This window comes from Prinia subflava, chromosome Z, assembly GCF_021018805.1.
Source record: "Prinia subflava isolate CZ2003 ecotype Zambia chromosome Z, Cam_Psub_1.2, whole genome shotgun sequence".
NCBI classification, from domain to species: domain Eukaryota; kingdom Metazoa; phylum Chordata; class Aves; order Passeriformes; family Cisticolidae; genus Prinia; species Prinia subflava.
The window spans coordinates 63,673,425-63,700,548 of NC_086283.1; the positions used below are offsets into that span (position 1 = coordinate 63,673,425).

A 27,124-nucleotide genomic window follows, 5' to 3' on the forward strand; every position below is an offset into this window, starting at 1 on the left:
GATTTTGAATGAAAATGAGAAAAAATTTCATGCATTTTGGACTCCAGAAAGGATTACTGTTGTCTAGGAAATGATAGTTTTTTGACAAGCACTAAAGTTCTGTGATTCCCATGTTCAGAGGTTATATTCCTAAAAGTAAAAACAAAGTCTGTCCTATGAGAGTTAATTTTACCTACCTACCTTTTTTTGAAACATTGACTCCCTCATTAGAAAGATATAAAATTGAATGACAGGTGTAGTCTGGCCTTAGACCAAATTATAAACAGAATTAGATCATCAGCATGAGGAAGTCTTATCCTCTTTCGTCATTAATCTAAATTTCATTAATCAGATTTGAAGCTCCAGTGGTTTTTTTCTGTGTCTGCATGGTTAAAAACTCAGCAATACAGATGACACTAAACAGATTTTTGAGCTGAAAACTATAGAGTCATTATATGGAGTCACCCTAAAAAGGATGTCTTTAATTAGTTCTGTTTTTCTGCAGGAAACTAAGAATGATATAATGTTATAATCTTACTAAAAATATGGTGTGTATAAACGGACACTGCTTCTTCTAGTGAATACTGGTAAAGCAAAATCTCAGAGTTTTGGAAGTTTTATGTTTTCATTTTTCTGACACAGTTTAAAAAGCAAAGTATGCAGCAACACAGTAAATTGATGTGAAAAGCATTTCTGTTAACATAGATTTTGTAATTTTGAGACTGCCATAACCTTCTTTCACGTTTTCTTTTTACTACTCTGTAGTTACATTGCAATATCAAGGCATGTGTCCATATGCTGTAACAGTAACAAATGGTTAACTCAAACCTCATATTTTTTCAGTGTATTTTTATTAATCTTATGCAAAATACATAAAATAGTTAATGCTATTTTGCACAAATCCAACCACTTAAAATTTATTGAGTCAAACTAGTTTCATTCAAGGTAAGTAAACACACCACATAATATTGTCAGACACCTTTATTGTTAACAATGTGCTAAATGGCAAGGAGTGGAGAAGACTAACTTCCTGACATAATCCTTTTTTTTTTTTTTTGTTTTGGTAACAATGAGATAAGGACAAAAATGTTTTTGCACTGTAAAATGCTGTAAAATAGCCACTTCATGTAACAGAAATTTTTTATCAAGGGATTAATTAAACAGAGATGGTAATGGCTGAGTTACCTCAAAGTGCATTTCTACTCTACAAGAGACTGCAAAAGATAACATCATAGCATTTTCATGTTTACTGATTTCCAGATTTAGCTTGCCTATGTAAATTCCCTTGTAAAGGCTGTTTTCTGCCCTTACATTCTCCTACCAGTTCATAAAATGCAAAAAATTAATCAGAAAATTTTGTTCACTTTTTCAGCTTTGTTTTTTTTTCTTCGGACGGGATTTTTGAGGTTGTTTTTTTGTTTGGTTTATTTTTGTTTGCTTGGTTTGTTTCGTTTACAGAGGTTGTTTCCATGATCTTAGTGTTGGTAGTGGCTGGGGACCAAGCTGCATTCTCAAGAGTTTCATATGGGTGTTAATCTGCCTGTAAAAACTGCAGCAATGTAGAAGAGTACAACAAATCCAATACATGTGACCCTATAATCCCAGAGTCACATATGTGTATACAGCTATTTCATCCATGTACACTGTGAGTTTGACTCTCCTCACAGCTAAAGAAAAGGCCCTAAGATGTTGGATGTGGTTTTAACACAGCAGAGAACTTGCTGAGAAAGCAGACAAAAGTCACTGTCCATGTCAGTTCAGCAGGGTGCTGGGACAGTGACTGGCAAAACAATGTAAGTTCCTCTGTCTAACTTAACAGTTTTTCTTTCCATTGGCCAATACCATAACTTTTGAGAGGCTCATCTGGTCCTTTTGCTATCTTCGGTATTATCCTGAACATAAGTGCCAGGCACTGAAAAACTGTTGATGAACATGTGTGTTACTCTTTTGTTAATCCCTTGAAAGAAACTGAAGTCTTACATTTCTACAGCCAACAGTTTTCTGTTCTGTCCTGTAACATTACCTTCTCTGATCCTTACTTACATTTTCCTTAATTTACAAGCAAGATGAATTGCTTATTTTGCTCTTCTAAGGAGGTCAAGGTTATGTTAAAGAATTTCTGGGCATGGGAATCTGATAAAAAAGACTGCTGAAAACTTGCATTTTGAACATCTGCATAACTAAGTATGAGCAACATCTTGCTTTTCTCATCCCTATGAGCAGAAAGCACAAATGCCACATTTTTTTTCTGCCTTGCAACTCTGCCCTTTAAATTTCGATGGAGAGGTAGGGAGACTATCTGGACAACTGTCACCAGTGTGGTTCCATGTTAGGCAAGTTTTTACTACATGGGTGCCTAGATTCATGAACCTAACAAATCACAGCTAATTTGTAAGTGAAGCAAAAAGAAAAATCACCAATACCTGAAGGAAGACATATTCTCTGTGAACAATTTGGTGATCATTTCTAAAAAGTAGTTTGTGACTAAAGTAATCATGGACATGCTACCAGGTAAAAATGGAAAGATAATGGCAACAGTAATGAGGATTAGAGACATAAAAGAATTATTTTATTCCCTCCTATGCTCCTGTATAAAATGGCCCTCTTAATGACTGTTGCTGATGTGATGAAGGACAGTCTTGCTTGTGGTAAAGAACACAAATGCAATAAGATATTTTTGGTCTCGGTGTTACTTGAAGGTGTAGTGCTCTTGTGAAATACAGCTTGCCGAGGCAAAAAAACTAAACAAAACAGCTCCTCCTAGAAGAGTATAGAAGAAAACAAGTAAAATTAAATCAATTTAGTTTTCAATATAATTAATTAGGATATTTAAATCCTGACATGGAGAAATCAAGCTTTCCTTTATAACAGTTACATCTGAATTCACTTATTAGAAGGAACTACCATCTGCACACTAGGCAAGCCATTTTATTTCTTAATGTTCAAATGAATTACTCTGTAGTCCTGACACCTGTTACCAAAGAAAAGGTCTGTTTTATGATCTCTGAAAAGGCCATGAGTTATATATTTTTTCACAAAAAGAAACATGACAGTCAAGGCACCAATTCAGCAAGCCACTATTCAGCAGGTGCTAAATTGATCACATGTATAATCTTGCATTCTTTTAAAGGACTTGACAGTCAATGTGTCTTTTACGAATATTACCTAGTAAATAGAAGGTTTCTTTCAGAATTATGTCCACAGTTCAGAAGTACAATTATAGATTAAATCTTAGTTTCATTTAAAAAGTCCATAAAAATGGCCCTTTTAATTAGCATTTGTATATTAGAACAAAATTTGTGGAAATCTTATTCCTTGACCAGTACCTTGCACCAGGACCAGTTCAGTGCCTTGAGCTAATCAACTGATTCCATGATGCTGAAGGACATCTCTAGGGTCATGCATTTTGTACTCCGTAGGTTACATGCAAGCTCCAAGCTGAAAATCCAAACTGTGAAATCTGAAGAACAAGCCTTGAAGCAAGACGATTTAAATATAGATCTCTGAATTATTGCCTGAATATGCCTCAGTGCTCTGGTGGAAGTTCATGTAGATCATTTGATCATCAGATCAAAAAGTGCCATTTTAAGTTTGCCTTTAGAACAGTTCAAGGAGCACCAAAGAAAAATGTCAGAAAGATGTCTTACAGTTGGATCATGTCTTTCACTGCACAGTTAGATCACTCAGTGTCTGTAGGTATTGCAATACTGTTGTCTAGTCACTGAACAGAATCCATTTCTACTAATGTCAGAAAAATATAGAAATCTCTAGAAATCCAAAGTTGCACGGTAATGCAATACTTTAGGAATCTCTTAATAATACATATCAATAACTTACTTTAAGTTCATTTCTCAATAAGAGAGAGATAAAAAAACAGTAGCAGTTAATATATACTGCAGTGTCTTCAGAATTTGCAGACCAATCTGTGGTAGAGAATTGTATTCATACTACAGGATTTTACAGACAAACAAAAAATTAAATTATAACAATTCTGTATAAAACTATTTAGAATTTCACAGAAATTGCTTTAAAACTCATTATATTTCTCTAAAGCCTTTCTTCTTAATTCCCATTCAATTCTACAGAATCTTCCAGAAAGAGGTACTGTTTTGGTCAATACAAGCAATAGAAAAACTTCCTGAGAAAGAACTCCTTTGGTGCCAGAGACAGAAAAAATACATATCTATCTGAATACAAAGAATCAGAACACTGTTATAAATGTTCAAGATCACTTTTCCCTTTCCTTAACTGCTAAAATGGAAATTTGAGTCCATAAACTTGCCAGTGCCTTATGATCTAAAAAGTTAATTTTGAATTAATTTCTCACAGAAGAAAACCTATATCTTCCAATCTAAAATTAGACTGTGAGACTGTCTTATCCTGCAGCCAATCATATGCAAGGTAAGTACTCAAATAAAAATGAAAAATCTGAGAATTCTAAAAGCAATAGAAGTAGGTCACAGTGAGCCTTACTTGTGGTTAAGAGAAAGTTTCAGTAACAAAGTTATTCTTGTTAATGAGCTGTAATTTTATCAGCTTTCTCATGAGGAAAAAATGTCTCCACATAAGGTGTAAATTGCCCCATACAAAGCCAATTAATGCAGATAAAAGATTTTTTTATGTGCCCTATCCAATGTACTTAAAGGAAAAATCCTTGCTGTGAAGCAGTTCTCAGGTGCACATTAGACAGTTACATATTGCTAGTTCTACTTAACTGCATTAGATTTAAAGCAAGAGGTTCCACTTTCATGAAATTGGTAGAGATGATGTTGCTTACTGAATGACCCACTTAAGTCATTTAGCAAAGGAAAAGAATCAGTAACTAGTGTCTTAATTGTACAAGTTTCATATCTACAAATCTGAGCCTGGAGACTGTGGCATCCCTGCATCTGTTTCCCCTTGAATTTTTTTTTTTTTTTAACCATAATAAGTTGTCTATTTTAAAGTTAAAATTTCCATCAGCTGCATAGATGTGAAGAATGCCATGTTGGTTTGCAGTAACAGCACAGAAAAGTGTAACATCTTTTCTTGTTTTCTATCTTCTCTTTTCTAGGTTTGAAAAACAAAAGCTGCTTGCAGGAACTGAAGAGCCGTTGCACACTCTTGGTCTTCACAGCTGTATTTCTACGTTCAGGGGTCAGTCTGGAGCTCATATTCTAGCAATATCTGTCAGGATCTCAGGTGCATTTGCAAGGACCTTGGTGTTATTTTATTAGTTGGTTGTCAATAGCAGGACTTGATGTCTGATTATATTTAGATAAAGTCATGCAGGGATTACAGTCTGCTTTTGCACAGTATTTAAGACTTTCAGAGGAGTGATCAGCTACAAACATCCTTTCTAAGACATGTACAACTACATGAAGGAAGTGGTTATTTAAAGAAAGAATTGCATTTCCTAAATTTTTATAGATACAAATTAGACATTAATTTTCTTCAGTAATTTCAAACCACTTAGCTAAACCATTCCATTAAACTTCTGCGTTCTGAAGTATTCAGTAACATTTTTTCAGCCTAGTTTAAAATTAACTATTATTTTTCAGTCCATATTAACTCCTAATTTATATATTTAGTGTGTCTGTGTCTAATTTGCTATGTATTTTGACATATTATTTGCAGAACAGCATGCATATCAACTACAGGAGATGTCATATAATGATTTTTTAATTTAATTATCACATTTCTAAAAACCCTATTTTTTTGTAGTTTTGATTTAGCACTATGATATTTGGGCTAGAGAAACCAAGAACTTAGTGCAACTCTGTGCATCTAGAAAAGACCAATGTGTGTTCAGCATGCAAGTGTACTTACACATGATTTAAAAATTTTGATTGGATACTCATATAAGTAAAGGAGAAATGGTGTGATTAAATGGGAGTGTCGATATTTCTCATAGGATACTTACATATGCAAGGGAAATTCCAGCTATTTTTAAGACTAATGACATATCTGTATTTTCAGTTCTGTGGACCCCTAAGTAAATTTGTGATTTCCAACTGCCCTAGACTTTTACATTTCACTTATAAAAACAGTTCTTGATTTCACCTCTAATTTCTGTTACTTCTACACCAGGGAAGAATTGTACAGCATATCTCACTTTAATTTCAAATGTATTGGCTAATAATAACACATTTAATATGTAGATGTATTTACTAGGCCTTTATGCACCACATTATATCAGCTTAGAATGAGTACTTCCATTCACCTTTCACTCTTAGACATAATTCCACTTGTGAAACTCCCACGTACCCATTTGTTAGTCATTTCAGGATGTTTTCAATGGTCATTTTCAACCATTGAATGGCTGAAAATTATTATATAGGCAATATGCAATAAATAAAATAAAATATTTATTGAGAGTCTTAAGCATTTCTGAAACAAATTTCAAAAACACATCTTGTGTAGCTGACCTCTAGGATACCTCTCATGAGAATAAATATGGTGAACATATGGTGAACATACCACTGTAATAATCATATGACTATTAATAAAATAATAGTACTGTTATAACATATTCAGATACTAATGGGGTCAACAACTTAGCCATTTTCTTTTAGGAAATACTGAAATTATATATTTTTATAAGCAATTAATAGCAGTTGTCAAAGCTACACATATCAGCACCTGATAATTTAGACTTCCTATTGCATAACCTTTGAGAAGGAGAACAGGAGAACATTTATCATTTTTGCAACTGTCTAGAAAAAACAATCCATAGAAATGCAAAAGGACAGAGGACAGTATTTCCACCTCAGGCTAGGAACTTTTAAGATCCTACACAACCTTGTCTGCTTGAGGTCCTGATCTTATTACCATATTTCTGTTCCAATAATTTTACAACATTTTTTCTTGATTCTCAGTAATTTCTATTAAATTTAGAATATTTTTAGAAGATTTTTTTCTCCATCAGTCTACTTTGCTGCTTCAAATACAGCTCCATCAGAGTCGATTAGCTGATGAAACTACAGTATCTAGACTCACTCGCAGTGTTTGCTTCGTTCTTTTTTATATAACTGAGTTTTTCCTTTTCCCATCAACTAGAACAATAGAAAATTGGCTTAGAGAGATACATGTCTCATACTTGACACCGAACTTTGGATTGTGGAAGAAATGGTGAAATCATATCTGTGCAGAACATTTTGGCCTCGGCTTTTTTTTGCAGCATTTATGGGCTCTTGGATTTTTGCATCTTCATTTGTTTTTTTGGTGGCTTTATCTTCAAAAGCACAAAGCACTGACCTTCAGAGAAGATGGGAATGTCAAACAACTATTCTGTTAATTATGTAAATGTATCCATACATATTAGATGGTGCAAGGAAAAAATGTTTAATTTTTCAAAGATAAGGGGCTTTCTGTTTGTTATTTCAATAATAACTTTATATTCACTTACAGTCAACACAATTCAAACTATTTTGAAGTGACATCTTATAGAAATGAATGAAAACATCTGAGGCAGCTGTATAATGAAGAACTCTTATGCAGACAGAGCATTCCCACTACCTCATACATGTAAACACAGCTATTTTGTAGGGGTAAGAGCCATGTAAAAAGTTGCACAATCAGGTGATAAATTACCTTGTGACAAATAATTTGATGCGCGCCTTTGACTGCCTTACCTGCTGTCTACTCATGAATCCACCTCTTGGGACTTTCTTTAGCATCAAAAGCCTGCACAGCCTCAGATATATGCCAACCTAATTCTAAACTAGCTAGACAATAAAAAAAGTCATCTTGGTATTTCAATCCAAAAAAAGGAAATAAATCAACCATGACTCACTGAGTATGATGTTAACTTCTGTGGCTATGACATTTGGAAAGAAAAACACAGGTATGAGTGTCCATGTATACACATATACATGAAACTAATTTTCTAATTTTAAAAACTTCTAAAATAGTTTGTTCAAATAGGCTTTTGTGATACACAGAGGGTCCTCATTGGTACATAATCAGTGCAACAACTTTCAGAAACAGAGACCTGCAAGTCGTGAACACACACACCCCTAATATGTTATCCATTCCTCTACTCTATAGGCCCATGTGCATGGTCCCAGGCTCACAATGTTTCAGGGATGAATATCTGCTGGTGAAGTTGTCCTGTAATCAGGAGAAATGCTGCTGGAAAACAACTACTTCTGCCTTCCTTGAGACGGATCTCTGATCAGCTGCCAACGTTTGTAAATGACTAGTAAGGCTTTAAAAGATAGCATCTCATCTGGAACATTCCCAGGTAAATATGTAGCCCCCCATTACACTGTGATTGCCCCAAATCAAATTCTGTTTGTCTCCTTGCTTTGCTGCACTCAGTAAAAATCCTGATGAGGAGCAATGCTGAGATTTTCATTAGTGACTCTGGAGAGGAGCTTTCATGATAACACAATTGCCACAAGGGTTCTTTCACCACAGATGTCTTATCATGTGCATCTGCCACAAGGATAATAAAATATCCTCTAAAGTCCTCTAAGGTCAGATTTCCTTCTCCTACATAATGGGTGCATCAACAAATGCTACTGGATTTTTCTGACTAGGTGATTGTGCTGGCAGAAACAGCTACCCACACATCCAGCTTGGGTTGAACTTCTCCCAGCACCTCTGGTCATTTCCAGCATTGTCTTTCCTACATAACCTTTTATGGACAAATAGATATGGATAAGTGTCAGCAGAACAGTATAAATTCTGAACCAGTTGTGCTGTTGCACCACACAATTCCTGAGGGCCTTGCTTTCAGCACCTTCATAGTCAGTTCAACAATAATAGCTGGCTGAATTGACTAATGAACACTAGCAAAATGTTTTACCTGTGGCAGGGGAATGACCAGAATGCAAGACCTCTGACATTTAATTCATCTTTTGCTACATTGCAGAAAGGATGAAATGCTGGAAAGCAGCCCAAGACACAGATTTTGCATGAAATGTGATTTGCTGATATCACTTGCCTTGTGGGGTAACTTTTCCAGACTGAGGCAATTAAAATCCAGAAGTGAAAGTTCACCCCCCAAAAATTTATAAATGTTGCATCAACTGTTGCTAGCTTTCATTATATCGCCTTGCTGTAATGTTGCTGCTTATAGGTCAGTTACTTATATATAGCTGGTCATTAACAATAATTCTCTCTTTACCCCAGATTTGGCATTTGAGAATATACAGTTCACTGAAAAATGCAGTAGTGTAGAACCAACTTGTTCATTTTTTTTTTAATTAATATGTTTTCCAAGTTTTTGTGTTTAATTGCAGAGGAGACAGTTAAGCTGAGGAACATGTCACAGATACTGCATCCCTATTATAGAACCTCCAGCTGATGACATTGAAACACTTTTTAGAGGGTTTTTAAAAATATTGTAAATTTAGCCTTCCTAGACAACTTACCTATTAGGCATTTCCGCCATAGTAATAAGGAAGTAAAGGAAAAGAACTTCAAGGCTTTCCTAAAGATCACACTCAAAGTCTGTAGCATGAATCATTGATGTAAATCTCTTAAATCCCATTGCTGTTTTGGTTTTGTAGTTTTGTGGATTGTTTTTGTTCTATATTTTAGAAATAATATGGCAACCAAAACAGAAGGTAAAATGATCAATGTCAACATTATTTTATTATTATTATAATATTATAATATAATATATTATAATATAAATAATTATTATTTATTTAGTGATTTTGTCCAGCTTTCTGAAAAGCCAAAGAATAAGGATCTTGAAACAATTCCCTCTAATTTAAGGATTTAGAAACAAGGTATTTGGCTTAATTTCTAGTGTACAAGTAGGGCTGTGTACCAGTGAAGCTTGCATTATGGCAGGACTCTTTCAGAGAAACATGAAACAATGATCTTATTTCTTGAACCTCAAAAATTAATGACAAAGAAAGAAATTTAATTAGAAAAACATTGGCACTGTAATAGTTCATCTCACCTTTTTCTTTGATATGAGGAGAAAACAGGCATTTTTGATGAAAAATGAAGTATCACTTGTGTCTGGAAGTCCTTCTTAGTTGATGGAGGACAAATAAAATCTGCAAGCAAAGGATTTGGGATGACAACCAAACTATCTAAACTTATTTTGTAGAGAGAAGGGTGATTTTGATAGCCTATTCTGTCCTATTCTAGTGTCCTACCTTTTTCCTAACCATATAGTGCTAGCATGTTGGTTTTCAAATCACAGGAAAAGATTTTTCAACATTTGCAATAGCAACAAGGGCCACAAAACCACATCCCTAAATATGTTTTCAAATACAAAGTTCCTTATCAGTTTAGTAAGAAGCTAATTGTGAAGATCCTGTCAAAAACCACAAAGTCTAAAGTCTATTCAGCTGCTTCCCTGAATTCATTCTTAATGATGTCAACCTGTTACATCCCCAAGCTTCAACGGTTACAACAAGAACTATTTTCAAAGGGACGCAAGCTTTTAACAGAATAAAAAGTACTGCAAGAAAAAGAATACTTTTTATGCCTTTATCTCTGGTGGCACCTTCATTCTGTCGATATGTAGAATTATTTATATGTGCATAATGTCTAAAAACTAGTGCCAAATTGACTGGCAAAAAAACTCACCACTCATTTCCTAGCCAAAGCATCTGATTCTTGTTTCATTTGCAATGTATTTGTGTACATATAATACAATAAGTAATTCCATGTTTATGCTTTAAAATATAGTTGATTCTGTTTAAAGTGAATTTAATGACAATTTACAATGAGTTAAAATTAATGACAGACAAATTAAGAAAAACAACTTTTTGGCAAAGCTGAGTAGGCTCAAATAAAGTATTTAGTGGAGTGGGAAAAATACACAAAATTATTAAGTGTGGAATCACCAGCCTATTTATCTCACACTGCCAGTTTTAAAATAAGCTTTCAGAGTGCATGTTTGCTGTTTTTCCTGGGTAGGAACACTGTGATATATTTTTTGAAACACGTTCTTTCTATTCAGCAGACAAGAAATGTCACTGTTGATCATAGCTTTGATCCATCTCCGAGACTGCAGTTCCCTTCCACACAAGGGCCAGTAATTGGTGTAGTCTCACAATAACTGAATTAATTCAGAGGGTTCCTAGCAAAGTAGTGTGAACTCTCATGGTATTATCTGTGCTGTACATATTGTAAGACATGGACCAGGAAGGGTTCCCTTGACCACCTATGATCTAAAATAAACACAAATCAATGAATTGCCTCACGCACCACAAAAATTTTTTTTTAGAAAGAACAATAATCCTCTTTTTTATATGTTTTAACCTGACAGGCTGTACTATAACGTCATAATGTACTTGATACCACTGGCCTTAAAAAGAAATTGCAAATGCTAAATTATCTTCAGTTTATACTTTTCAACAAATCTACAGCAATAATATTTTGTGTCAGTATTGTTGTAGATTGAAGTCTACAGATAAATTTGGCTCATTTTCTGGTCTTTCCCCTAGACCTAAGTGGAGGCAATGGTCCATATATCCTGCATGCAAGTTCCTGAGGCCAGGCAGCTCACTTAGACATAATCTGTCTAGAAAGATCTACCACTCTGGATCATGTTCTGTTCGCACAAATGCTTCTCACTTCATGCATTTCACATCCACTCCCATAAGAGCTTTTGGAAAGCAAACACTGCAGTCTTACCTGAGGAGAATCTGACATTCCTGACTCAGGAGAATGGACTACAAAGAAATTGCAAACTAGAATAAAGTCCTCTGTGAATAGTTTTTGAATTTCTTGTGTCTGTTATGTCTCTATCAGGAACATAGAACATGCTACCATTTGCTTAAGAAAAAAGTTGTGTGTTGAATGAACTAGACAGTTTTTCTTTTGTAAAGCCAAATTATTTAAAATCAGACATTCAAAGAAAGAAATTAAGAGAGGAGGTTTATTGAAAAATTTTCCATTTTATCCAGGTACTTAAAAAAGTTTAATGGTAGGCAATAGGAAAGTAACCTAAGTATTACAGAAGTCAGCAAGGAGTCAACAAAGTTTGAGTTGTGCAAAGTAAGGACAGTATCCTATCACAGATATTGCTATGAAAAAAATAGCTGTGAAAAAAATCATCTCCCCTGCTATTTCCCCCAAGAAAGCTATTTGAAAGCTCTATTATAAGAAGCTATTTGTGTGTAAAGAAGAATGTCTGCCAAGAAATACAAATTATTATTACAATTATTATGCATAGTACATCAGAAAAATGGTTTGGTCTAAATTCATCCTGGGGTTAATTCTAGCACCTATTAAAGACTCTTATCAATAATGTATAAAGCCTACCCATTGCTAATATTTTTAATGTCTACACTATCACTGTTTTTCATATAAATACAAAAGTATTTGTACTTAACTGCTGACTATGGAATTTCTTGTTGCATAAGACTGCAATTCAGGTACATTAACCTCACGCCCTCACTGGACTATGTTTGGTCTTGTATGAACCTAACAGTTTCAGGATTTTCCTTTGATTTTGATCTTCTTTTCCTTTGATTTTTCCTTTGATTTTCCTTGACATCATATGAATACAAATGTAAAATAGCTTTTAAAATTTTGCAAAAGTACAAGAAAGCAAAATGTTATCCTTTTGAAGTGATCTTTCATTACTGTTGGCACTATCTAGTCGGCATTTTTCAGTTTCATTTAATTCCCAGAAATCTTGTATAATTATATGTCCACATTTGCTTAGGTGTTAACTGAAAAAATGCAACTAAACAGTACAAAATATTTCACAGAATGTAAAGGGCTACAAAGTACACCAAAGGCAACTTTTCTGGTATAATGTAGTGCTTTGTTCCCCTTATGATTGTAGATTTTTCCCTTCTTTTATGTTTAGCACATTATACTGAATAGCCATAACAACTTGTGAAAGAAATTGAAAATAGAAAATTGTCATGCTCAGGAATTATTTAATTTAAAGTAAATGCTGTCTATACACTGCAGTGACGCAGATTTGAATCTGTAAAGACTAGCATGGGGCTTTGACTTAGCAGCATGGATTGCACAGGGATAATTTTGGAAAAGGTACTGGATAGAACAGTCATGTCAGCTTTTGCACTATCTCTTAGAGATTTCTTAATCTTTTCATTCTATCTCAAAAGCACAGAATGCTTCCAATTTACTACCTGGTGCCTGATACGCGAAATAGAGCCATGATCTCACAGAACTGAAGGAACATCGTTACTTAATTGGAAGGAACGGGAAAACCAGTTAATTTTAAAAATAATAATTTAATAATTAATGAAAACAGATCATTTCACACTCGTAGTGGGGGGGGAAAAAAAGAAGGAACCAAGAAGATTGTTGCGCTTCTGTAATGTTACTCCCTAAAAATTAAATTTTTATTTTTAAATGGAAAACTAAATCAGCATTTTTCTAACCACTGAAAAATAATAATAATAAAAAAATATGTGGTAAGCCTATTTCTGTTTCAGTCTCTCCTAGAGTAAGGGAAATACCAGGATATGTATGCTGGCTCAGTCTAGGATTCGGTTTCCAGGTACACATGATCAGATGCTCAACAGTGAGCATCCAAATGGTCCCATATCAAAGTACTCATAAACTTTAGGATATCTACATACTTCAGTACTTTGGAGGTGGAAGTCCTGTTTCTGTGTTAGACAGTCTGTAGGAGAGAAGTGCTGAGGGACAAATTTTGGATTATAAAACCCCTCTTGTGCTACTGATTACCTTGCTTGATGGGCCGGCTCTATTGACTCTACTGAGAACAGTATGGTTTCCTCCCCTGAAAAAACTGATTTTTGCCTAAACACTCCCCGAATGTCAGTGTCATTTTTATGCTAAAGGTAATATTTTGTTTTCCAAAAAGCAGAACTAAATAAATTTAAATTTAAGTATAGAAGTAGAATAAAAGATGATAAAATCAATTAAAATAAACTAGAAAATAATAAATCAAAGGCTTTTTACCTAGCAAATATTTACGCAAAACTGAGTTAAAATCTCAGGTATTTCTATTTGCATTCAAACCCCATTATAAATGATTTACAACACCTTGTAGAGTTCAGAGTTTCTCCAATTTCATATATATTTAAAGTATCATATAACTAGAAAAGATATCTTGATCTGTAATTGTAGTGTGTGGAGATAGATGTATGGGATGAAGGTATAAGGTATCCCATCTTTTCTGTTAAACAAATGAGAAAGGCAATGGGAAGTGCCCACCAAAGCAGTCAAAAATTCTGAAAGTGTTAATGGAACAGCCTAATGAATTAGTGTTCACAGAGGCAAAAGATGAAGCCTAGGGAAGGGCATCTCAAGGGATTTAATATTTTCATGCAAGACTTCTGGCAGAGTGACTGCAGAGAGGTGGGCAGTGGTCATGGAAACAATCATTCTGCCATTCCTCATTTTCATAGAAATACAAAAGTCTTTCTGCTTTATGCTCTGCCTCTCCATCCTTCTCCAAAAGGAGATCTGAGACCTGAGCTGAGTGACAGAAAGGTTATGCTGTCATATTCTTTATGTGTCACATTTTTTTAATAGGTTTATAAATCTCATACACCCCCCCTTTCCTTCATGGAGTGTCTCAAGCCCTATTGATGTGTGTTCTTTTCTTGATATTATTGTGACTAGCTCCCAAAGCAATGCTGTTATTCCTTCAAAGCTGCAATACTGAGCTGTAATTATAGGGAAAAGTATATTTTCTACATGTGTCTAAAAATATTCACCAAGTCAGCATAGACAGCACCAGGCACACTATTCTACTTACAGCTCAATCTATTGCACACCACAAATATAAAGAACTGCTGACAGAAAATCTATGACTTAAAATACAACATAGAACACATTAATGTAAACAGGTACCACTCAAAGAACCAGAAATTATTATACTTTATGCTGGAAGCACAAGTTTGGTATACCAAAGATCCCTGTGGAAGGATTTCTCTCATGTTCAGGTGGAATTTTATCATACACCAAATAAGTAATTTTAAATATAGAAAAATCTTAATTAATAGGAAAATAACAACCTGCCACTTTCTTTGTTGCCATGCACTACCATTGCATGTCATACCTACTGGAAGTTAAGAATAAATCAGAAATTAATGCCAGGCTTTTTGTGAAGTCCAAAATGCAGAATTGTTAACCACAGCAAAAATGCTGCAACTGTTTTCTTTTTACTAGGATATCTATTTCCTATTAGCTGTAAGTTATAACAATTTCTCTCAGAAACTCTGCAATTAATGCTGTTTTCAGGTCACGGACGTGGACAAGACATTTGCTGCCCACAGAAAATCATTAAGTGTCTGAATCTCATGGCCAGAAACAGTGTCTAAGAGCCAAAGACTTCTACTATCCATAGCTGTTACTGTCCTTGCTCTCCTCTGCTCCCAGATTACTTGGTTATGATAACCAGGTTACCATAAAAATACAGCATATGGATGCACTAGGTTAATGCCCTCAAAGTGTCGGTATAAAGTGTCCTAGAATGAAAGGTCTCTAGAAGAGTAAGATGTAACATATATTCTTCTGACCAATAGAACTACTTCACTTGCTTAGGCCTAAACCAATCATTTAAATCATTGATAGTAACAAAGCCCAGCACAGTTAATGTTTAATCTACTGTAAAAAGATTAGATGCAGGAATACCACGTTCAGGGAGAAATATGAACTCAGAATAGGAGAGCATGTAGGCTCCAATTATCATCTAGGTACAATTTTCATTTTCTGCAGAATTATTTTGTGAGTCCCTAGGAATTATTTAATCACCAGTTGTAAATGATGTCACTCCATTTATGTGTCATCTCCTGTATCAGTACCAGGTCACCTGTGCTGAAGATGTACAACATCTCCCATAGGGTCGGATGAAAAGAAAAATTTTCTCTTGTATTATGCCTTTGAGTGATGTAAAGCAGGTCATGTTCTTCAAAGATGTCTTCTGTATAATTCAAAGCAAAAGGAAGAGTTCAAATTGGATTTTTGACAGAAACTTCTTTGTAAAGATCCCCCTTGTCTGAAAAGACTAGTATTCACAAGGCTTTCCAACATATTTTGATGTCATCTCACATCAGTATTGACAGTGTTTTGACTGCTGCAGAAAGAAGAGAACAATTCACAGTATTTCAGCTAGATTTTATTGAAACATTTCACTGTGCTTGGGGTATTAATGAGAAAGAAAAGTACTGAAGACTTATAAGCCTTTTCTGTGTATAACTTGCTGGCCGACAGCCTTTCCTGTGGTAGCATAGTTTATTAAAAAATAGAGGAGATATTGACAATGAGAATCAGACTGGCTGCAACACAAATAATTGTGGAACAGCACAAAAATTTGTACTAAAATTTGCACTAAAATTTGGTTTACAGCCTCTGATCTCTTCCAGTCTGTGGGTTCTAAGTGGGGAGTGAGTTCTTAGTAAAGTGATATGGAGGTCAGTGGTCACCCCCTCTTTGGAAGGAGCTCAGCTCTGGTATCCCATTGGCATGGTGCTATTACCATGAGGTGACACAGACAGAGATCTCATGAAAGCATGCTGCTGTCCAGGTGTCAGGCTGCAGGGTGTGCCAGAGCTTGGCACTGATATTGGAGGGCTCTGGAGTCAACAGCTGTGTGAGGTGTGACTAGACCAGGTAAATGATCTGCTCAGCCTAGTGGCAGAGCTAAGAGAGAATACAGAAAGGTTAAGAACTCTCAGGGACTCAGAGCAGAAGACTGACTGATGCAGCCATTCTCTCCCCTCCCCCAGAAACTGCATCAGCCAGCTGCATCACCAGAAGGGAAAAATCCCCTACCATCTTTACCACCAGCCTGGAGGAGAGAACCTAAAAGGGCATGTCAGCAACAGGGGTTTAGGGGTGACAAAGACACAGTGAATCAGATTTCTGTTGGGGGTAGCAGGTGAATCCCCTTCCAGCCACTTAAGTGTCCTCAATATATTTGAGACTTGAGGGCCAGACACACAGCAATGGGGATGGAGATGCATCCAGGCTGTAGGCCCAGAGCCAGTCAGTCTACCATCACCCCAGTCAAGATAAAAGGGAAGGTAGTTGTCACTGGTGACTCCCTCCTGTAGAGAACAGAAGATCCAGCCTAACAGGCCAATGGGACCTAGCCCATAGGGAAGTCTGATGCCTTCCTAGGGCCCAGGGGTAAAAGATATTATTATCCATTACTGTTTTTTTTCTGATGGGTCTAACAAGAATTGTGAGGACTATCAAGAGGGACTTCAGTCATCTAAGGATAACTGAGTGAGAGTACAAGGGGTCTTATCCTCTATTCTCCCTGTTACAGGGAATGACAGGGTTAGAACAAAGAAAATTGTACATATTCATACCAACTCTGAGCTTGGTGTCGCCCGCAGAATTTGGGAGGTTTTGATCATGGGTGTGTTTACCCAGGCACCAGTCCTGTTGGTAACAGATGGGGCAACAGATGGGGTTGTAGGGTTCATTGACAGAGTTTTAAGCTAGAATTGAAGGGAGGGAAAGGGTAAAATCAAAGTCTTTTGAGATAAGACTAGGGATGGCATTTCACTTTTTGAGAGACAGAGTGTTAAGATAGGTGCTTCAGGTTTACTGTCTTGGTAGAAATAGGGATGGAGATCCTTGTGTCAGCAAGAAACCAAGGGTTAATGATGTGCTGGAAACTGTGGAAGCATCTGACAATGGTCATGCAGGAATCAGAGTTATCTCAGTGAAAGACGATAACCCAACTAAGTTCATTCACACCAATACATGTGGCATGGGCAACAAACAGAAGGAACTGTAAGCCATGGTGCAACTGAAAAACTACAACCTAGCTGTCATGACAATCTTGATGTGGTAAGTCACACATCTGGAGTGCTGCAGTAGATCAGTGGATGTCTATAAGCTGTTTAGGCGAGAAAGGAGGCAGCAGAGTAGTTGTGTATGATAGGCAGTATTTTGATTGTCTAGAGATTAATGGTGATAGTGATAGGGTTGAGTGTTTGAACAGTGGGTAAGCGGGTAAGAGTCAGGAGACGGTCAACAAGACAGATGTCCTGGGAGTATTCTGTTATAGAACAGCCAACCAGGATGAAGAAGCAGATGAAATATTCTGTAAACATCTGGGAGAAGTCTCGTTGTCATTAGCCCTTGTTCTCATGGGAGACTTCAACTTTATCAGATGTCTGCTGGAAACAGAACACAGTGGAGAGCTGTGGAATTGCATTTTATGGAAATGGTTTGCTCTGGCTCACCCCTGGAAAGTGTATGGTTTATTCCAAGTCTGTAACCTCTCCTGCAGTATCGTGTGTCTGTAACCTCATTGGCCTGAAGATCTGTCCGTGCCCACTTTGAATCTCCCTGTTAAGAGTGCAGGGAGAAGCGGGCTCGCTCTCTTTGCCCTGCAGGCCTCTGGAGGCTCTGTACCTCTCCCCTTCCCTCTCCCCTTCCCTCTCTCCCCCTCCTCTCCCCTCTCCCTCAGTGACCATGCTGCCTTCCTGGGGTCGAACTCCAAATAAATCCTCATCTCATCACCTCACCAGCTGTCTGCAGTCTCCTTGCCTGCCTGCATGCAAATACCAACGAACCAAGGACCTGGGGGGCTCCCGGGGAACCTTCCCCAGGGACCCCCCCAAATCTAAACCACAACAGAGAGCAAGCAGTAGAGAAGGTTCCTGGATTGTGGGGCAGAGAACTTGCTGACACAGCTCATGAGTGACTCTGTGAGAGGCACCTGCTGAACCTTTTGCTTGTGATCTGAGAAGGACTGATGGGTGATGGGATGGTTGGAGGTCATCTTGTGCCCAGAAGACATGAAATGATGCAGTTTCTGGTTCTTGAGGAAGGTCAGCAAAACTGGTTTACAGCACTAGCTGGTGGTGTAAAAGGTAATGAAAAATATTTTTACCAATACATCAGCAAGAAGAGGTCCAAGGACAATCTCTGTCCTTTACTGGATGCAGTAGGAAACATACTGACAAGGAAGGCTCTGCAGACGGATCTGGACAGGCTGGATTGATGGGCCAAGGTCAATTGTTTGAGGTGCAAAAGACCAGATGTTGGGTCCTGCCCTTGGATCACAACAACGTCCTGCAGCGCTACAGGCTGTGGGCAGTAGCTGGAAAGTGGCCCAGTGAAAAGGACCTAGGGAAGCTGGTCAGCATCCAGCTGAACAAGAGCCACAAGCATTTCCAAGGGGCCAAGACAGCCAATGGCATCCTGGGCTCTATCAGAAATGGTGTGACCACCGGAACAGAGATTCTATGGTCTGCCCTGTACTCACCATTTCTGAGACCACACGTTGAGTTCTGGGTCCATTCTTGAGCTCCTCACTACAAGGAAGATTTTGAAGTGCTGGAGTGTATCCACAGCAGGGCAACAGAACTGTGGAAGGGTCTGGAACACAAGCCTTTTGTGGAGCAGCTAAGGGAGCTGGGAGTGCTTAGCCTTGAGAAAAGGAAGGTGTGGAGGGACCTCATCACCCTCTGCAACTACCTGAAAGGAAGTTTTAGTGAGTTGGAGTTTCGTCTCTCCTCCCAAGCAACAAGTGACAGGAGGATAGGAAATAGCCTCAAGTTATGCCAGAGGAGTTTTAGGTCGGCTACTACAAGAAAATTCCTCACTGAAAGTGTGGTCAGGCACTGGAATAGGGTGCCCAGGGAAGTGGTGAAATCACCACTGGAAGTATTCAAAGGAGTAGGAATGTAGCACTTGGCAACATTAGGCTTAGTTGTGATCACAGTGGTGCAATATTAATGGCTGAAATGAATAATCTCAGAGGTCTTTTCCAGCCTTCATGATTCTATGATTCCAATTGTGCAGCACTGAGCAAAGAATATTCTCTATTTCATGCTGGCACTTTTACTTTTCACTCAGAATGAACAATAGGTAGGTACTGTTTGAAAGCAGTGTCCGATGCAATATCATGCAGAGGCTGCTTTGATCTGAAGTTGTGTCAATCAGATAAGAAAGCCTGAGAAAATATAAAATAGAATTACACTGTCATCAAAAGCAGCATACCTTTACTTATAAATGGTAGAAGAAAATAAATAAATTGGAATATATATTTTTTCTGAACACTTGTTTCCAAAATTCCCAAGTCTAACCATGGAATTTTTCACCTAATCTGACTCACCCTGTACTGGCAACTCTTCAGATACTGAGTGGTCTGAAAACCTCTCTGCAGAAATCAGGGCACTTGGAGATACCAGCAGTCACCAACTACATGAAAAATGTATGGACTTCAAATGTATCTGTAGGCATGCATGCAGGCATACATACAGACTAAAAACATTATATATATATAAAAATATATACATGTGTGTATGTATATATATGTAACCATATGCATTTACACATAGTTCTTGATGCACACTAGTAACTGAAACTGATATGTGCTCACGATCAATATTTTGCTGTCTCCTGTGGAAAGTCATCAAATGTGGTTAAGTAATAAATGCTGATATAGTACAGCTGTCTACAAGAAGCCAGTATTAGTGCCAGCTAATATCTGATAATCAAAAAACACATTACAGAAAGTTTTAAAAGTATTTCTCTGGTTTTAGATGTGATAATTTTTCTAACATTTAATGACAAGTCCCAATTATATGGACAGATGTGCATTTTCTACCAATTTAAGAGAAAACAGACATGCAGAGGGATTTTGTTTTAAATATGCATAAAAATCAATGGAAACAATTGACAGACTGGGCATTCAACCAGCAAACAAGCAGCCCAGTAAAAACTGGCACCAGGACAAAAGGTAGAAGCAATTGTTGCTTTCACTGTGGGGAAGAGGAAAATTTGTGTGTATTCAAAGCCATTAGGAGTAAACACTATAATTGCACTTAACCTAAGAAAGATTCTACAGAGGAATTCTTGCAGTAATATTTGTTATGCCAAAAACTACTTCTTAATTTTGTGCATGTCCTTTCAAAACTTTAATTTCACACAAAATGTGTCCTTTGGGCCCAATATCTGGTCCATGATAGCAGCCCATAACACCATATGCTGTGGGGAAAAATGCCATAGCCCTGTAGTAGGCAGATGTAGGATAATCTGTTTCCGCAGATACACAGTTATAGACTCAGAAGAGTGAACACTACAACAATGTCTTATGTCAATAATCAACATAAAAATCTGAAGTTGGAAGACTGGTTCCTTCCCATTTGAATTCTTGGTCTTTGCTTCTGTTCTTTTAACATTGCTAGAAAAGATATTGCCTGATTTTGCAGTATTGCTAAATGTCATTGCATAAAGCATAGCAAGGCTTTTCTTTGTCACACTTTTCTTGTGGGCTTGCCTTGACAATCCCTGAATTGGATTTAAGGTGATTCATACAATAACATTTACTGAGTGTATTTAGCCCATTCCTCTCATTCCATTACAAACATCTGCTTTAGAATGCAGAAGCCCTTCCTAATCAAGTGAAAACAGTAATATTAAATTACATAATTTGATACTTTGGAAGTTTCTTCATATGAAGACTAGATAGCATTATGCAGTGCTAGCCTGCAAAACAGCAGATGTCAGACTCAAATTCACATGAAAACTAATAATATTTTTATGAATTTTTGTTAGAATAAAAATAACCCAATTAAATAAACCCCAAGCCAAAATATTTCCAATAACAAATCTCATTAATTCAAGCTACTCTAAAAATGAATTCTATGTCATTGTTAAAAAAGTTTGATGATGCCATTGAGAATATACTTACCCAAATTTAATATGACCAAGGCGAGTTAAAATTAAACCCTCTGCTCTTGTAATAAGCATAGCAAATTCCAGGGTGGTTGCTGCATCCCTTGCATAAATTATAAAATTAACATGCATCATCAGGTGACTTAGAGGGGTCGTGGCAAGAAGTGACAGGGTAGTCCCAGTCCACTTGCCTCTCAGCCACACTGCTGTCAAAGTTCGCTGGGAAAAGCGATCCTGATTTTTTGGCCTAGGCATGTCTCTTATACCAAATTGAGTGAAGGGAACAGGTCATAAGCCCCATTCAACAAACCTCCAAAAAACACAAAAAACCCAAACCAATGATCAGGAGATTCTAGTAGATCTTGACCAGGAAGGACATTAAAAGAAAGGTAAGGAAAAGCAAATGACTTTGCATATACAGACAACTTATACTTCTGTGTAGGTGATACACATGGCTGTCAGTCATGCTATCAAAAGATTATTCAAGAAAATATTACTAAAATCTCTGTAGATGATTATGAATTTATAGCCCTGTGATTTCAAAATTATCTTGGAAAGAGACATGAAACAATCCTCATCACTAACATTTAAGGTGGTATGTCATTCCCTTTTTCCACAAAATTTGCCCTCTAGGTTCCATGACAAAAATCGCGTGTAGAATTCAATGAAAACTGAGCAAATAGTATCAACAAAACAAAAGACATGAAAAGTATGATATAACAGACATTTTGTAGAAAAGAGACAAATATAAGAAAATTATAGTACAAACTGCTGTACTGCTTGTGCCTGGGGAAAAAAATTGTTTCAGTGAAATGAGTGACCTCCGAGTAGGCATGTTATAAAACAATAAAATGTTATAACTAAAATAAAATGTTATAACTAAAAGTGAATTTGTATAAAAGAATTAATCATGAAAAATCTCCTATGAAAATGAAAATCCACTAGTCAGAATTTCCCTAATCCACTCTACTATTTCCATGGGAAATTGAACAACTCTACCTGACAATTGTGTTTTGCACTTACTGGTGCAATAAGAGGGAGGATTTTGGCTCTTCGTTAGAGTTGTACTATGTTGTATTACCAATAAAACTTGTACTGAGTTTATAAAACAATTTTGCTAGTTCTCAGGAAAGCTTCAGGAAGAGAATAGACAAAAACAAAATAATTTTAGGAAAAATTATAGAAAAGTGCCTTTTCCACTAAGCAACTACATTTTGTCCTTTTTATCCTTCTTACCACTCATATTTGACCACTTAAGTTTTTCAGAGTTATTAAAATATTTTCTCATCTTTACCCCTTGCCCAGACTCTAGGCATCTTTTGCTTCGTGTTTCTTGGAGAGAATTAGATGGGAGGGAAAGGAAATAATTTCTCAAGTCATGTGATTCTGTAACAGAAGAAATGTTATTCTGCTAAGTTACAATACATCAAAATTAATATTGCAAATTGTTAAAATACAATGTTGCTAGAAGAAGCACTTGCATTGGATTGAAGTTACAGATATAGATATAGATAGATAAATATGGATAGATTATATAAATATAGGTATCTAGAGATATTGAGATAGAAATAGAGATGATTATAGATACAGCTATAGATATAGATAGATATAGATGCATATATCAGCTGCTGGCATTTGGGTGAGCATAAAGGATTAAGACCTGCCATAAAAATTTTTTTTTTGTACTTCAATTTCAGGGGAAGTTAGGCAAACATTTTCCAAGAAAACAAAAGTCCTATTTATTTGATTTTTTCCAACACAAGAACATATTACTCTTCCAGGAAAACCAAGGTTACAATAATTGGAAAGGTTCCTTAACAAACACTAGGGATTTTTTAATCATATAATTGTAGAAAACCTGGAAGTGCAAGTGACCCATAAGAATCACGAAATCCAACTCATGATTAGGAGTTTAGGAATGGATTTCCCCAATTTAGTGTTGACACTGGAACACTCCAAAACACAGGCGTCTCACTCACCTCCCCTTTACCCTCCCGCTTCACTCCCGGAAGGACAGAGAGGAGGTTTGGAGGCATAAGAGGTAAAGATTATGGTTTGGGATAAGGACTATTTACACACACAGGCATCTGTTACACAAGGGAAATGAAGGGGGGTCAGCCCTCACTTCTGCAGTGGAAGAGATTTGGGGGTCCAGTGGTACGTAGTCTGAAGAGTGGCTTTGCTGGCAGAACCTCTGCTCTCTGTCTTTGAAGTATAAGCAAGACAAATAGAGCTGCTTTTTGTACAGCAGAAACTAAAAAAAATGATCCAAATGGAAAGGGTCTGGATTTGTATGAAGTTTTACAATCTCATACAGATCTAGTTTGTTCTACTAAATAATTTTCTTCCAGGAAGAAAAAAATACCCACTACGCAGCCTTCGCCACAGCACAAGGTAGAATTTAATACAGTCTCTCATACAGAGAAACTCCTTTGCCCTTTTGCATGGGATATAGAATAATTTTATTTTCAGCTGGTCAAAAGGATGAATTGCCTTATACAGAAACATGTCACTGGACCACATTACTCAGAGCTCCATCCAGCTTGATCTTGAACAGCTTGAGGAAAGGGAGACCACAATCTCTCTGGGCAGCCTGTTGCAGTGCCTTACCACCCCCACAGGAAAGAATTTTTTCATAACAACTTGTCTAAATGTGCCCTTCTTCAGCTTAAGGCCATTTCCCCTTGTCCTATCCCTACACACCCTTTTGAATGGTTGCTCTCCAGCCTTCTTGCAAGGTCCCTTTAGGTACTACAGGGCCTTCTTTGGAGTCTCCTTTTCTCCAAGCTGAACAGTTCCAACTCTCTCAGCCTGCCTTCACAGCAGAGGTGCTACAGCCCTTGGAAAAAATTAGAGTCTCTTCTGATTTGGTCCAATGGATCCACACCTTTCTTGTGTTGTGGGTCCCAGAGCTGAGTGCAGTGATCCAGGTGGGACATCTCCAGAGCAGATATTTATTTATTTAAAAATAAAAAATAAAAAAAATCCACAAGTAGAGAAAATTCCTTCAAGTAATGGTTTGGAGAAGTTTTTTCTGTATAACTATAATCATTCTTAGGCATAACTTGAATACCATTGTCTTGCATTAATTCTGACACACTTCATTGAAAACACTCTTGTCTCCTTACCATTCATAGATTCTGCTCTGGTTCTCAAAGTTAGTAAATTAAAGGGGACAGGCAATCAAAAATGAGAAGAAAATGTAAACTTTCAAATTCCAATAAAAAATATGCTGTGGCATTTGCATTTGTTTATTACATTCTATGTATGAAGTGATCCTTCCAGCTTAAAATTATTCACTCCAGATAATAATTTGGCTTTAGACCCCCAAGTCAGATAAATCACCTATGTATAGGAATCCTGAGATCAAGAAAAAATTACAAGCAGGTTGTTTTACAAGCACACTGTTCCATCTATGAGCTTCAGAAAAAATATCCTATTATATTCATGATTAGAAATGTATTTGTCATTTACAGTATACTCAATAATCTCTGTAAAAACTCTGGCTCTAAAATTCTCAATATTAACTCAAAGGCTTTAAGCTGCCACTCTTTTTTTTTTTTTACTTTGAGAAAGACTTGGACTTTCAGGATTCATGGCCAACCCACCATTTAGATTGAACTATCTTTGAAAATCATCATGATATTTAACATTAGAGACACACTTTTCTTTTATTAATATTAAATATTCTTATTACATATAAGAATATTAAATCCTTATATTGTAACTGATTTCAAATCACAGTCAGAGGATCAGTGATACAAGAACTACACTACATTACAAGAGGATCGAGGAATAATGCATGAATTTCGGGGATGGGGTTTTGCAGGTAACATGCTGGGTTAATGGACTTGACGACCTTAAAGGTCTTTCCCAACCCTGATTATTCCGTGATTCCATGAATTCTTAATGAGAGGATACTCAGTAAGCGCCAAGACCTAAATATACTGAGAGGTTTTAGTGAAGGAATAAACAAGTTGGAAGACTTCAAGAATGTTGCCAGTAGATCTGCATTCATCAATTTTTTCACTTGATGATTTTTTTTTATAACTTTATTAAAGTCGTTATTAGGGTCTTTTGAAGCATAGTTTCATTTTATAGTTTAGCTATCATAATTTTCCTGTCAGTATTGACACCAGTGACAAAGCATAAAGGAATGACACTCACAAATACTTTGTCAGACAAGGTTTAAATAAATTAGTTTAGAAATTTTTTGGTCCCAATGAAAAAACCTTTTCAGATTGATTAGTAATTTAGTGATTTTTAAGAACCCATGGAGCACAGAATTTCAAAGGATTTAAAAAGTGCAGAAAAAATGTTTATCATTACTAATAGGTATAAAAGAAAAAAGGAGCCAGGAAATTTCAGTTTTACTTGCATGCTTGAAAAATATTTGAAAAAAATACAAACGTGAACTTAACTTCAAATAAAGCAGCTAGAGGGGAACAAAAGTATGAATAACATTCAGTGTGCATTTGTTGAAAACACATTTTCTTTTCTATTATTGTAGAAGAGTATCCCTCACAGTAGACAAGAAAAGATAGGTGTTTGTTATGACCTTCATGTCCTGATTTCAGCTAAAATTGAGTTAATTTCTTCTCAGTAGCTGTACAGAGCTATGTTTTGGGTTCAGAGTGAGAATGGTGTTGACACACTGATAGTTTATTTTTTGCTGTTGTGTTTATTCTAACTCAAGGACTTGATGGGAGATTTTTTTGTCTCATGTTCTGTCAGTGAGGAGGTGTGCAAAACAAGCTGTATCTGGGACAGGTGAGTCGAACTGACCAAAGAGATATTCCTCATCACAGAATGTCGTGCCCAACGACATGAACTAAAGGGAATTATCCAAAAGTAAAGCCAGTCTGGGTTTGGGAAGGGGAGTCTGGCATCACTCAGCAGTTGTATTGTACATCTCTTGTTTGTTATCTTTCCATTTTAATTTTCATGGTCATTATTATTGTAATTTACCATTATTACTGTATTTTACTTTGATTTTGAAAATCAAACCTTTCCTATCCCAACCTACAAATTTAACTTTTGATTCTTCTCCCCATCCCACTGTTTTGCAGAAAGAGAAGAAAGACAGCACCTTTAAAGGTGTTTTCCAAAAGGGCTTCTCTTGATTCTAGAACAAAACACACATGACTGCTTCATTAGCAGATATATCTTCTAAACAATTGTGACACTGGAGTTCATCCACTGAAAAGGTATGACATGCTTTTGTGTACATGGAGCAAATGGCAATTTGAGGAGCCTCTGATAAATTTCGGCTGTGAGCCAAAATACATACTTTAGAGCCATATTCTTTTGCCATGACAAAAGAGGTGGTGAGGACCTGATAGCCATTCTTACCAAGACAGTGAAACATGCCTCCAACCATCCATAAAAAAAAGCTTATAGAACATAAAAAATGGACATATCTTAACCACTGTGATTGCCTTAATCTATATTTGTCTGTACATGTTCCTTGGGGGAATAATAAATAGACAGTGATAAAATGTCTGTTCTCATACTACTGGATTTGGCAGCTCCCTTAAATGCTGTTAATTTTGATGTGCCACTGAAATAGTTGAAAACCCTGCTACAGGTT

General features: G+C 36.5%; 1 long non-coding RNA gene across 3 annotated transcripts; it reads left to right on the top strand.

The window, feature by feature from the left end:
* Positions 1-4,565: 4,565 nt before the first annotated feature.
* On the top strand, positions 4,566-26,738 carry LOC134564651 (uncharacterized). 3 transcript variants are annotated; one of them, XR_010083596.1, is made up of 3 exons: positions 4,566-5,115; positions 8,008-8,203; positions 26,604-26,738. It is a non-coding gene; the product is annotated as an uncharacterized LOC134564651 (long non-coding RNA). The 3 variants fall into 3 exon arrangements; XR_010083597.1 differs by lacking the exon at positions 26,604-26,738 and adding an exon at positions 13,017-13,232; XR_010083598.1 differs by lacking the exon at positions 26,604-26,738 and adding an exon at positions 11,379-12,209.
* The last annotated feature ends 386 nt before the right edge of the window (positions 26,739-27,124 follow it).